Source organism: Anser anser, assembly GCF_964211835.1.
Source record: "Anser anser genome assembly, chromosome: 13".
NCBI lineage: Eukaryota > Metazoa > Chordata > Aves > Anseriformes > Anatidae > Anser > Anser anser.
Genome location: NC_139734.1, coordinates 2,616,958 through 2,630,468, shown reverse-complemented (window position 1 = coordinate 2,630,468; position 13,511 = coordinate 2,616,958). Strand labels below are relative to the sequence as shown.

Sequence of the window (13,511 nt, the reverse complement as noted above, 5' to 3'; positions counted from 1 at the left end):
AAAACAGTTACTGACAGCAGAAACAGACACATATGCACAGTCCATCCCCTTTACAATTCATCTGCCCTGCCTTGTAGATTCTATTGAATATCAATATTTTTTTGGTTTGTTTATTATGTAGCATCCCATCCAAACAGCATGCAGACAGTTACCATCTGATAGTCCCCAAAGACTGGATGTTGTTTAGGCGTCAAGTACATTCAGAGCAGGTTTTCCACTGCAGCAGTGGAAAATACCAATTCTTGCAACAGAGTTGTAGGTACGCTTTGTAGGTAATAACTTGTGTGTGTGTAAAGCAGAAGCCACTTGATCTCTGAATGCAGACCAAATCCCTCTTGTCCTGCATATTATATAGACTCAGCACATGGTTTCCAGCCAAGACAGATTACAATCCTTGGGAAACATCTTTGCTCAAAGTTGCCCTGGTAAGAAGCACAGTGTATTAGCTTCAAGCAGTGCTGCTTTGTTCTTCAGCCATATAGCTTTGAGTGCTCCCAAAATTGCTTGCTCAGGAGACTTCATAATACAACGCAATCATACCATAAGCATAAATAAATCACATCCAATAAATAGGAGAGATCAGGGAAGCAATGGGCATCACACCTGTGTTTCCATGGAGCTCTGTGATATCACAGGCATCACGCCATACACAACACATGGCTTCTCACCATCTCAGATCTCCCTCTGCAGTCCCTCCCACAGACTCACCCACAATCAGGCAGCAGATACTGCCTCGGTAGTTTCACCAAGCCAGCAGCCTCTACAGAGGCACCTGATGGAGGAGAATAGCAACTTCAAAGCAGATTAAAGAGAACGTTTCATGCGTGAGGGACAATCCAAGAGTACCAAGGGTAAGCCACTATCTTGAAAACATGTGAGTGCTGATAAAGTGAGGTGGGATAAAGAAATAAAATCTATCTTGTCAGGTGTTAAGAGAGCTGAACGGCTTACAACTGATGTGATGAGAAAGGAGAGAGTTGAAGAAGGTGAGGTATAGTGGAGTAAAGCTGTTCATGACCAGAGGTGGATGCAGAACTTTATCCAAATATGAACACATTACCATTGAGCTGTTATACAACCATCACACCGTATACAGGATCCAGTGCTAAAGTCATAAATAGATAATCAAAGGGCATGAAAACAGTTAATCAAATACATATAACATGATGCTTCACAGTAGAGAATGTCAAAGCATCTGGGCATCATCTTATGGATAGCAGCATCTTGCAGGATAGGCTACAGATAAGGTGAGGAGTGCAACCACCTGTGTCTTGGCCATGACCTTGCAGGAGTTACGAACACCCTGCTCCTCACCCCGGCACATGAGCTCCTTCCATGTGCTGAGCGGCTTTGGGACAAATTGCTGTGACATGGCACTGGGGCAAGTGCTTTCTAATGTGCAGCTCCAAGGTTGCCACTGCTGTGGGCAAGTTGGTGTTTTGAGGCGACATCCACATGCCAGCATGGAGCAGGCACTTCAATTCCTGCTCTTTTACTCTGTGGCTTGTATTTTCTGATGTCATTCAGACCTGAATGAGCTTCCAATAAATTGTTGCCTACAATTACTGCTTCCAGAATGACTACATTTTATGCTTTCCTGACACTCTGTTAGAGATATATATTATTATTTTCAAATCAGTGCTTAAATGAATAATTTGTATGCACCAGTGAGCTTTACTTGAAATCTAACAACATATCTAAAAATAACTGTTGTGCCAATGGGTAAATACTGGCAAGTCACTAAATCAAAATGAGTGTGACAGAGGCGTCTGGAAGATGGAAATAATTAAGCTGGCTTTTTTCCCCCTTTTATTTTCATCATTAAAAAAAACATTTTGCCTAACAAAGATGAAAATTTGAAGTGTTCTGTGGGAGACACCTTTCATTTCCCTCAATAATGAAAGGATTCCAACACCCAAGCCAACACGATGAGAATAAATGAATAATTTGTATAGATTTTGGTTCAGTTTTAGCTTTTTTTTTTTCCTTACAGTTTTCAGAAAGCTTGAAATGTAGAAGAGTCTTGAAGTTCCCGAAGGAAATTTGCACAACAGATGGTGTGTAAGATACTGTAGTTTTGGAGGTTTGATTAGAGGATACAGTGATATCTAGTGGGTTGAGTGCAGGACTGAGAGCCAGGAGCTTTCATATTTTAATCCCCACTTTACCACTTGCTCACTGCCTAGCCTGTGGCTAATCACATGGTACTCTCATTCCACATTACTGCAAAACGCAGACACAGAAGATTCTCACAAGATTGCTTTGAAGGATTAGTTTAAGGTTTTACTTTGCTTAGATCTTAAATACTATCCAAGTGCTAAGAATTGCTTTACCACGCTATAAGTGAGATGCTATTGTCACACCAAATCAAAACCTGCATTGTTATACGACCCAGAAGAGTACTTCTGAAGAAGTATGGCTCTAACACCTCTACTCTAAGTAGATCATCCAGAAAAATAACTGGCAATCACCTCAAAACACACTAAGACAAATTTAATGTGAAATTTTTCAGGTGGTACTTCTAAAAGGGTGGTGTTTTAAGGATCAAGTTTGTAAACAGAGTTCTGAACAATACAGTGAATAGCAAAAACCACTGTAAAACTAAAAGCAAAAATATTGGAAAGGAGTTTATTTTATTAAGAGCTCATAAAATGCCTTAAAAACATGTCTCCAGGCGTGATGCAGGCCTGAAATATTTAATGCTTAAAGTAAGCATTTGCTATTGCAATAGCTTCTGTCATACTTTTTTCTTCCTCCTGAGTTTAGAAGTGTAACCCTGATTTAATTATTTTTAAGCCAAAAGCTAAATAGTTTAGTTAAAACCAGAAAAGTGCTAATTTTAATGAGGGCTATTCCTAACCAGCTTTTAGGCAATTGGTCCAGTACCTCTGTTCCATCAGCAGATGTGAAAACATTTTAGTTCAGCACAACTGAGAATTCCTTCATCGTCATGCCAAGAGGTAAATCACTTAAGTGGCACAGCTTCTGGAGAAGACCACAGTAATTCTTTTCATAGGCCTGATTCTGCCTATAAGAAATTCCTAAGCTTCTTTTTTCCTCATGTAGCTCACAACATTGTCCTTTCTGTATTTGATCACCAGTACGCATTTTAAGTGATTGAATTTGGTATTTCCTATCGCCCAGTGCCAGCAGTACAGCAGAGGGAAGCAGACCCATCACCACAGGCTTGACTCTTCACTTACCTGACTACTTAGCTTGTCCTAATTGATTTTATGCTAATGCAAGACACTTGATACACATTTTCTACCTTAAGTTCACAGAGTTTGTCAGAATGATCCACAGGAAAAGCATGGGAGAATAAGCAGAACATGAAGCCCAGCAACAGCCAAGGATATTGCTGATCCACAGCTCTCTTGCTACGCCACTGTCAACTCAGTAATAAAAAACACAGGAAAAGAACATCAAAATAAGTTGTATAGACTCCAGCAGTCAACTCCTACTGTTTGAAGTCATTAAATACAGCCAGTCAAAACTTCAAAATTGTGTTCACACACACAAAAAAGTGTATATGTACACCACGATGCTTTAGCATTTTCTTCTGGAATGAAAAAAGAAAAAAGTGAAGCCACCAAAACCCAAATTAAAGTCAGACTTTTCACAGGATGAAAGGTTCCTCCCATGTCCACTCAGTAGTAGTTCCAGCTCTGTTATATTCCTTGGCTCACTCACTGCTGTACCATCACCGGCACAAGCCTACGTTTTCCTCCAGCACACTACAGCAGCGAAGCCAGAGAGAAGGCATAAGGGTCCAAAATGTTCATCTGTCCATACCATCTAACCCCAGTGGTAGAAAGATTATAGTACACAAAGTACAACTTATAAGGCAATGCAGAAGCCCAAGATTCAGACTTATGTTAATAAGTAGTATTCATTTACTCCCACTTTAATAAAAAATAAAATATTTTATGCAGGAAATACTGTATTCTTACAGAAAAAACACAGGTGTAAAGATACTAATGAACTCTGACACAGCAGTCTTCTCATCTACACATCCAGATATGCATTGCACTGAAAGAACAGGAGTTCCAGGTTTGGAGTAGAACATGATACTCCACATTTCAAGAGTGCATAAACGTTAAGTCAGCCAGCTCCCTAAGGCTGAGTGGCTATGGTTGTGGTCCTCAATCAACAAGAGTGTTCATGCAGTGCTGTGCCCAAACCACTAACAGCAAGGTTATTAGAGAGCTGTAAGCTGTCAAAAACCATGAGTAAGAGACACTAAAACCCTCCCATACCCCACAGGCTTGAAAACATTTTTGTATCTGTTTAGCACTGACAGGGTATGAGTCGTTACTTGGAATCAAGAGGTATTAAGGGTGGAGAATGTCAGATATATTGTAGACAACTACTGAAAGAGCTTCACATGGCACTCTAAACACGGCTTCTTGCTCCCATTAAGAACCCTGATATACTACATTTAACTTAATGTTTTCCAACTATTTGTTTTAAAATCTTTTCACTTTATGGAATAAATATATTTATTTATTATACATATATATATACACATACACCTAAGCAATCAGCGTTCCAAGCTGTATTTGCCTGATGTACAAAGTACAGCCTTCCCCCCAATCAAAAACTGAATTTAGGTGCTGCTTTGACCTTATATATCTCTTATGTACAATTGCATACAAACTATGCTATTATTTCTGTGTACCTTATCATTCCTTCTGGGCTATATCTGTGTCCGTGGGAGTAAGTTGCATTTTGATTTTAAATTTTGGAGCAAAAAGGTCAACCTGCATCAGCAAGAGATTTAGAGTTACAAAAGGACTGAGACTGAATAGGATTGGGTTTGTTTAGAAAGTAAATACATAGCTATACAAGAGCTGCCTTTTCATTTCATTTCTGGAAAGCAATAGCATGAAATGCAAGTCTCTTTTCCCATAACGAAATTATTTCTCTGATGCATTCTTATGCTTAGAATAATTCCTTTTACTTTTTTCTTCCATCCTTCAGATTAATTCAGGGAAATGAACGCCTCCTCTTTCATCAGTTATATGCAGTTACGTGGTATGGGCTTGCATCACATTAGCCTGCGCTTTAGTTAGGATTTATATATCACTTTCACTTGAAAAGAACAATTCTGCATTTGCTCACAGCCCTAAGAAGAAAATAATTCAGTTAACTACTACGTTCTTCTAGTGGAGGTAAATTCCTTCCCCTACGAGTTTCAGCATCCCACTAGCAATTTCAGATATTCTCAACTTTAGCATCAGTGAGGCTGTTCGACTAATTTCACAGAAAGAAATGGTAAGCTCAGATGTCAGAGACCAACAATTTTCATAACGGAGCTTGAAGTAGAAAATTTACAAGCACTGTGGATAAATCGGGCCACTCTTGTGCACTGCAGAGCTACAGAAGCAGAGCCCTTTATCCAGGCAGCCTTAAATAGTGAACCCAGTGCTTGGGATTTAGTTGCTTCCACAGAACCTTACAAGACTAAACGTCCTAAGTGACCAAAACTGAGAAAAGTAACAGTGCAGTCTACGCTGACAAGTTGTAATTCCCTCACCCTATCAAGCCACCTATCTTCTTCATGGTCTCTTCAATTATATGAGGTCAGGATATAAATTAATTCTATGAGGTGAAAGGTTCCCCCTCCTTCATTTTTTTCCCCATTAATTTTAAGAATTTAAAGTATTTTTAATTTTTATTTGCTCCAAATAACTAAGTAATTCTTGAGTTGTGTATTTCTTTAACGTTCCTTCCCAGAGACTGATATCAAATGGGTAATTCTTTTCCATAGAAAAGCATTTTGTCTTTCCTACTGCCAGTAATAAAAAGCTTCCAACCAGATATCCTCAGGTATATGAGCACCTTTAAGAACACCATTCATTTTTCTATAGATATCCATTCATATATGTTTGAAAGACACTGCAGTGGTAAATACACTTCTGACATTCTAGCAGGAAGACTCTTGGCAATGAGACACAGCAACTCTATTTATGGTCAAAGTGCAAGGATTTACACCAGCCAATACTATGGAAAGACAACTCAGTGCTCTTCATTGTCAAAGCTACTCTTGAGTCACTCAAGAAAAGTCTTTGGACATTAGTTCAGTGAGTCTGTTTTAAGGCAAGTAGGATTGCTGCATTGCTGAGAAAATACAAAGTTAACCGACTTCCATCACAACTCACTAGACTAAGTTTTTCTTCAGTGTACTTGGGAATTACCAAGAATTATTAAAAACTCTCTCTTAAGAAAGCACTCTACCAGCATAGATTGAGTTACATTGCTATGGGCTTGCCTTTTTCCACAAATACTACCTTTGTTAACAAAGTGGTAAAATCTCCCTTTTACTCAGCTCTTATTCTTGCCTGGCTCAATGCCTTGACTGCAAGTTTTGGAGAAGTACGCTACAATTAATGAGGAGTGGGTTATTTTTAGTAGTTCCCTCCCTTTCACTTCCAAGGATACATTGCTTCCTATTACTTGACAGGCATTTCCTAGTATAATTTATGAGAGCAATTGGTGGTAAAAAGAAGTGTTGCTTTTGTAACCAAAATAATAACAGTAATCTAGGACATTTCTAGACAGTCTGATGTAATGGGAGGGTGGAGCAGGCAATTCTGTGGCACTGGAAATGGAGGAGTCTACTCTGACAAATTTTTCTGTTACAATCTAGACAAGCCTGAATGTTATAAAAGCTAATGCAGATGATCTTAAAGTCAGAAAAACCATGACTGTCCTATAAAATCGCACTGAATCAATGCTTAAAACCTATAGTCTTTTCTATCATTCAGTTTGAAAATTGGATGTAGTGTTAGACTCTCAAAGCACAGCGCAGTTGTAACCTGCAGGGAAGTCAGCAATACTTCACTTAAGTTCTAATTAAAATGAATTAGTTCTGGAGCAATTTACTCCATTTCCTTAAACAGCAAAAAAAGGACAGAAATTTGCATCAAAGCATAGGCATTAATTTGCTAATGCACTCAGTCTCTGCCTAAACTTGATGTCCCCTTGATGCTGGGTCATGTTCCTACACACAACTTCTGTGACTACTGCAAGAAACATGCTTGGAAAAGAAACTCAACATGAGCAAAAAGTCTGTCCCCTATAGCTTGATCTACTGCTTTGGAGCTCATTTACTGCCCCACTCCACACATTTTTTCATACCCTTTGAAGGCTTCTTTTTTAAACATGGATTCTAAAGCATCAAAATTTGGTATAACAACCTCCACTACGAGAACATGACATTGCACCTAGGTTTTGAACCCAGTGTGCACAGCCTCGATAGCAGCAGAATTTAATCAGCTTCACTGCCAAGCACAGGTTTCAGAAATCAAACTGATTGAGCCTCTAAGGGATTGACTTGAAAGCAAAGTATGCAGGCCTTTTTATTTTAGTATGGCTGCAGGACCATAGGCAGTAATTGCAGCAACACAGTATCAATATCAAAGGTTTCCAGAGTCTCTTACAAACTGAATTAATGGTCACTGAGAAAGGTGTCAAGTTAAATTTAAGTTTGAAAGATACCTTGCAGAGAAGGCGTAAAAGTAGCTGGATACACTGCACAAAGACATTTCTAATTATTCTAGCAGAAAGAGCGGTAAAGAAGTTTTGATTTTTCTTTGGATATTCTATAGTACTAGTGAAAGAAGATAGTCCATTTTAATTTCCTACCCCAAATTTCCCTTCTTTTAATGAGTAGAACTTCCACGGCTGTTACACCGATAAAACTGAACTCTGTAAATGTTTGTGTTTTTTAAATACAGAACATTCTACACCACCACCACCACCCATAGGTCCCAGTGGCTTCTGAAATCCAGCTCATGGATAACTCATTGTGGCTGGTGTCTTTTCCTACTGTTTGGAGATAAAGGTGGGAGATTAATTCAAGCAAAAACAAGGAAAGAAAGGCAGCACCTTCAGAAGTGCACTAGTTTATGCTGCTATAGCAACGTCATTACACATGTACTCCCCACATCCCCAGCACAAGCAGGATTTAGATCTCTGAACATGTACATTTGACAAAGCCAAGAAGAGACTACATTTGATGTAAACCCATCAGTTGTTAATCTGCTCAGTGGAGGGAGAACTCCACCTATGCAAAGTCCCAGTTAAGACCTACACTTGGAGCACACAACTCCTCTGTATTCATTGTGTATTTATTATTGTAAAGACACCTTATTTTAACCCAGAGAATTTCAAAAATCAACTTCAGAATAAATCTGCATTCCTGAAGAGCATTTAAGGCATCTGAGCCAAGAAATACACCAACCCAAAACCAAAAAGGCTCTTACAAAAGCAGCCTCAAAGATGACAGACTTATCTGCACAAATATTTTGGCATCTCAGAGATGTAAGCTAGGAACCTGCTTTCCTCTGACAAGCCCTAACATCCAGTCAGGCTGAAGACCCAAGTGCTGTGATGATGAGGCAGACCTAGTCGTTTAGCCTTTCCTAGGCTTTGAAAATTCCCACTAGTCACCTACATGCCTAGTCCCTGAATATTTTTAAAATTTGGCCTAATGAGGCTAAGTCAGAAGATAATCAGCATGGAAGCAGCTCACGGTGTTAGCCATTAACATTTGTGCAGAGAGAAAGTTATTATTTATCCTTTCTTAAGTTATCTTGTCGAACTTTTATCCTTTTGTCGGACGTTTTCAAGCTGAGATCGGCTTTTGTAGGCTCTTTTCTAATTTCCTTGTCACCAAGCTGAAACTTTGATTGAGGATGACAACTCTTCCAAGGACAATTTAAAACTGACACTTCCAGCTGGCAATTGCCAATCACCCCGTCATACACGTTAGTCATACATTCTGCAGACCTGTGGGGTTTTGACTTAACCTCATTTCACTTCTGACAATCTTACAAAGGAATTATTTGCAGTTGCTACAACATGTGATGGGTTTGAACTTAGGTCAGGGAGATTGAATTAAAGCAGAGGGCATCCTCATGCTATAATCATACTAACTTTTCCAAAATAAAATGACTTAACCACACACACCAAAGGACTGAATAATGGAAGAGGTGTCCTTTTGCAATGGGGATTTTCTTCATGACAACAGGTTATGCTTCACTGTCAAAAATATCTAAAGGTCATGGGCACCACAACCTACAGCAATTCATTTCAATCTCTGAAGAAGTGCTTTAAAGTCTCCCTCTGTTACACCAATTTGGCAGCTTAAATTCAGCTGCTATTTTCCAGCTCATCCGCTCAATTCATAAACCACACGTGTTTTGTGCTGCATCCCATGATGCTGACTCACACAGCCCCAGGTTCATTTGTATACTGCTAGGTGGCAAATACAAAGATTAGACAGCTGTAAAGATGCATTTTCTAAAGATCTGCATTTAACATGCTGCTCCACTGGTGCCAAATAGATACAGGGATGCATCATTAACAGTACAGTAATGCTATGTCCTTGGAAAGGGAAGCAACATCAAAACAAACTGTATCCTATTAAACAAATTAGATGTGGTAAGGTTAGATCAGTTCAATCTCAGTAGGAATGGAGGACGACTCTGTCCATATCAGTGTAGGTTCAGTTACTATTGCCCTCAGCAGGATACTGTCATCAGGGCAGCCCTGGCACCAGAAGTACACACAATGGAAACCTCATCTAAGCGGGCAAGACTTGGCACCACTGAACTCCAGACGTGTTCACTGCTTTGAGCTGATGATCATATGTGAAAGTGCATATCTGAAGAGTCAAACTCCTCCTAAGCACTGCTGCACCCGAGATCAATTCCTCTGCCTCTTTGCCCTGCATAGTACTGCCTCAGGCATACAGCCACAGTAAGAGCCATAGGGCATCCCTTCCAGAGAAGGCTGGGTACAGTTACCTTACAACCCCAGCACACATCCTCTACTATCTGTGCTGGAAAGGAGAGTGCCAGACCCAATAGTTGTCTGCAGAACCCCATGCAGTCCTGGGGAACCAGTGTCATGATCTGCCTCTGCTCAGAGGCCCAGCTCTGCTTTCACCTGCTCCCAACAGAGAGGCTACAGAAACACATAATCCTACAGTATTTTAAACATACTATATTTCCCATTATCACATTCTGTCTTGTAAGGACAAACCACAAGCATTTAACAGAGATGACACCCCAAAGTGAAGCCAAAGTCACAGAAATAATCCAAGCATTTAATTAAAAAAAAAAAATCTCACTACTACCACAACCACCCACAATTACCAGGCATTTCTTTATAGACCATTGTAAAACAGGATACTGGTGTCAGTAACTTCACTTTGTTAACAACTATATCAAGGTGTGGGTGGGGTGATCTAAACAAATAAGCACATCATTATTGGATTTCTTCTTTAGAGTCACTATGCGAATTGTTTCTGTAAAATCCTAACACAAATCTCCAGAGCAGCAGAACAGAAAAAACAATGCTGGAGTCTGAAGTGGAACAGAGGGAGTAGCTTTAAAAGGTAGTAGTGTGCCTTATTGGAATAAGCTGTTTAGTGTTAGACTAAAATGACTCATTTCGTAGCTCTGTCGCACAAAAAAAGTGCAGATTTCAACTTCCTATCCCATTCAAACAGAGCTTCTCAGTATGAATGTTTTGCCTTTAATTCCCAGCCCGCAAGGAAGAACGTCATCACCAATGTGACTATATAAAAAAAAACTGAATTACTCAGATTCGTTCTCTTCATACATTCAAAGTTAAACACTTCTGCATTTCACTGCTGTTATCTCAAAGTCACAGCAGTGAAATCTGGATTCTTCTCTGGCTCCTCCATAGATATGCAGCTCTTTACTGCACTCAGCTAACAATGAGAAACCTCAGCATCCTCAGTAATATGTGCAAACAAGACAGGACCCAGCACCAAGTTTACCTGCCTGGCAGCCTTTTTGTCAAATTCAGAATTAATATATTAAGTAAACTTGGGTATAAAATAAATAAGACAACTATACAATGCTAAAAACAGAAGTATGGATTAAGATACTGTTTCTAGCAGATGCATATTGGAAATAAGCATTCCAAATTATAAAGATTCCCCATAATCTAATTAAGTATTAAAAGGGATTGTTCCACTTTAACTTGCACAAACTACTAGCTCACATATTCTGTTTAGTCTACTCTCTTGTGAGTACCAGAAATACTGTCTTACAAAGAACTGTACAAGCTCATCATCTGTAACATGCACAGGTTCTTCTTGGTATAAAAGTAAATCTCACAAAGGAATCCATTTTAAAATAGTCACTAGTGGATTTATCACTATGCCTCATTCTCCTCCCCCGGGCTCCCTGTGAGGGCATATTATTTTATTTTAAACACTAATGCGGTTTCCACACTTTCTTGCAGCCAGTAACATCAGCAACATCTTGCATGCAGGCAAGAATTGATAAAACCTCAAATACTACATTTTAATGGAAATCAAATTACATCAGTCTCATATTAGGTGGGACTTGGCTACATTACAAGCAGAATGCCCACTGGCTGTGTTGTCAATTTACATAAGTAAATTTGCTTTCTCTGCATGCAAGGAAGGGTCTTTCTTGATCACCACACGAAGCAGGTGATCCTGCTTGCCCAGGAGAAAAATTTGCAGACAGCCTTTCAGCCAACTCTCATTGACATCTCAAACATTGAGTGCTTTACCTATCATTATGTAAAAATGTTAACACGTTTCCATGCTACTTATAAATGCAGATCTACACGTACAGACTAAATTAACATAGTCTGTAATAAGCCTCACTAATCCATCAGCTAAGAACAGATTGACATTTAAAACTGTCATGAAAAGTCAATGCCTGAAAAGGATTTATCTGCAGAGGCCCAAACCTTCTCAGTTGCTCAGGATGATAATAAAAGACTATAAAAAGGAAACAAAGACTAGGGAAACCCTGACTCAACCAAAGTCAATGACAGAACCACAAAACCCTCAGAGGAGCGAGGATTTCATTCCTGGTACTTCAGGCTGTGCCCTGAGCTGGTGTACGCAAGCAGTTCACAACTCTCTGCCCTCTCCCCGTCCATTCTCTTTGCTTACTTTCTGATTTTATACAAACTTAAGCCATGTACTCACATTTAGACATAACATTTCATGGTTTTCCAGGATTATTCATCCATCTGAATGCAGCAGGTACACATGAATTTCACTCACTTGAAGACTGCTGTCCCTTTGGGGCACACATCCTACCAGAGGTGCGTTTCCTACAGTGTCCCACCAAGACCATGAACAGCCCCATGGGGCCAATAACAGAGCATACCATAAGAAATGCCACTGTAGTTTCCCTTTCCTGCAGAGAGCTTCAGTACAAGAACCTGTCTGTGAATTTTGTGTGCATAATACACTGACCCAGGCCTCTACATGATGGTACAATATGAATAATTACGAAATCCAGGCTGAGCTAATTACAGTGCATCCTGGGGGCAGAACTTACAACACTGTTACTCCCAGCAGCTCAAGCTAACCCTGTGCAAGCCAAGAACCCCTCTGATTTTTTGTGCTTCTTTCACATCTGGGTTTTCCCCAGCAACCCTCATACTCACCCATGACCCCTTACCCTGGATTTATTCCTGAAAAGCAGTTCTCTCACATAGCATACATTAGAACTGACTTAAAGAAGTTCGATTTCCCAGTTAACCCTACAACATTGAAAGAAGCTTCTGCTATCGTTTCCTGAAGTACTCTGTTGAGATCCTTGGTGTAACTAGACTGCATAAAGCCTTAGATTAATGTATTTTCTACTTTTTCACTGATGAAGAAGTTGTCAAATAAATGTGCCCTTTAGCTAGCTGTCAGGGAAAAATAAAGCCTCCTGTGGCATTCAGAAAAAATAGCACAGAGCAGAAAGCAGGATTTTGTATCCCAAAGTGGATAAATCTATATTAACTGAAAGCCAGCTTCCATTTGAAACAAAAAAGCAGCTCCCCACTGAAAACCCAAAATCTTTTGCAAACACATTGTTATTCACGGAAGGTCTCACTATCAAGCATTACAAATCTTACCTTTTCTGTTCCCTCCAGACGTTTTGCCATTCCTATACCTTCTGCAAAGCACGAAATATTTTTACGCTGAATAGCCCTACTGAAACTACCATTAGAAATGATGGGTTCCACACTCCTTTCACCACCAACAACAAACCAGAAACAGCAGAGGAGGAAGAATCAGCTCCTCAGCAGCTGAAACAATTTGGTTCCTCAGCAGGTACAATGAGCCCCAGGTGCCCACAGTGAGCCCAAGCACCCCCCAACAAGCCCCAGGTGCCCACAATGTGCCCAAGCACACCCAACAAAACCCCAAGCCTCCAGTGAAGTCACATGCAGGGCAAAGTTGGTCTACGTTAGTGTTTCATAAAATAGAGAAGCAGCTGGTCAGGATATCTTGTTTACTACTGTTCTTATGAAGGCCCACAATGCAGAGCTTTACAGGGGAGTTGCCTAAGGAAGAATGATAAATTTAGGGAAAATTAGGTGGGAGCATAGGGGAGCATTCCCCCAATATGCCCCAGTTTCTCAATGCCTGAGGCTAGGGCTCCAACTGCTGCAGAGCTATTGCTTTGGAGAATTTTCATACCCTATGCTGC

At 39.9% G+C, this 13,511-nt stretch overlaps 1 protein-coding gene across 3 annotated transcripts in view; it reads right to left on the bottom strand.

Annotated features, from left to right (window-relative positions):
- The window catches only part of GRIA3 (glutamate ionotropic receptor AMPA type subunit 3), a 402,836-nt gene extending 389,741 nt beyond the window's left edge, over positions 1 to 13,095 (bottom strand). For all 3 annotated transcript variants that reach the window (XM_083797757.1, XM_083797756.1, XM_083797755.1), the window contains exon 1: positions 12,934 to 13,095. The gene's annotated coding sequence lies outside the window, so the exon portion shown is untranslated. The remainder of the gene's footprint in view (positions 1 to 12,933) is intronic.
- Positions 13,096 to 13,511: the final 416 nt, after the last annotated feature.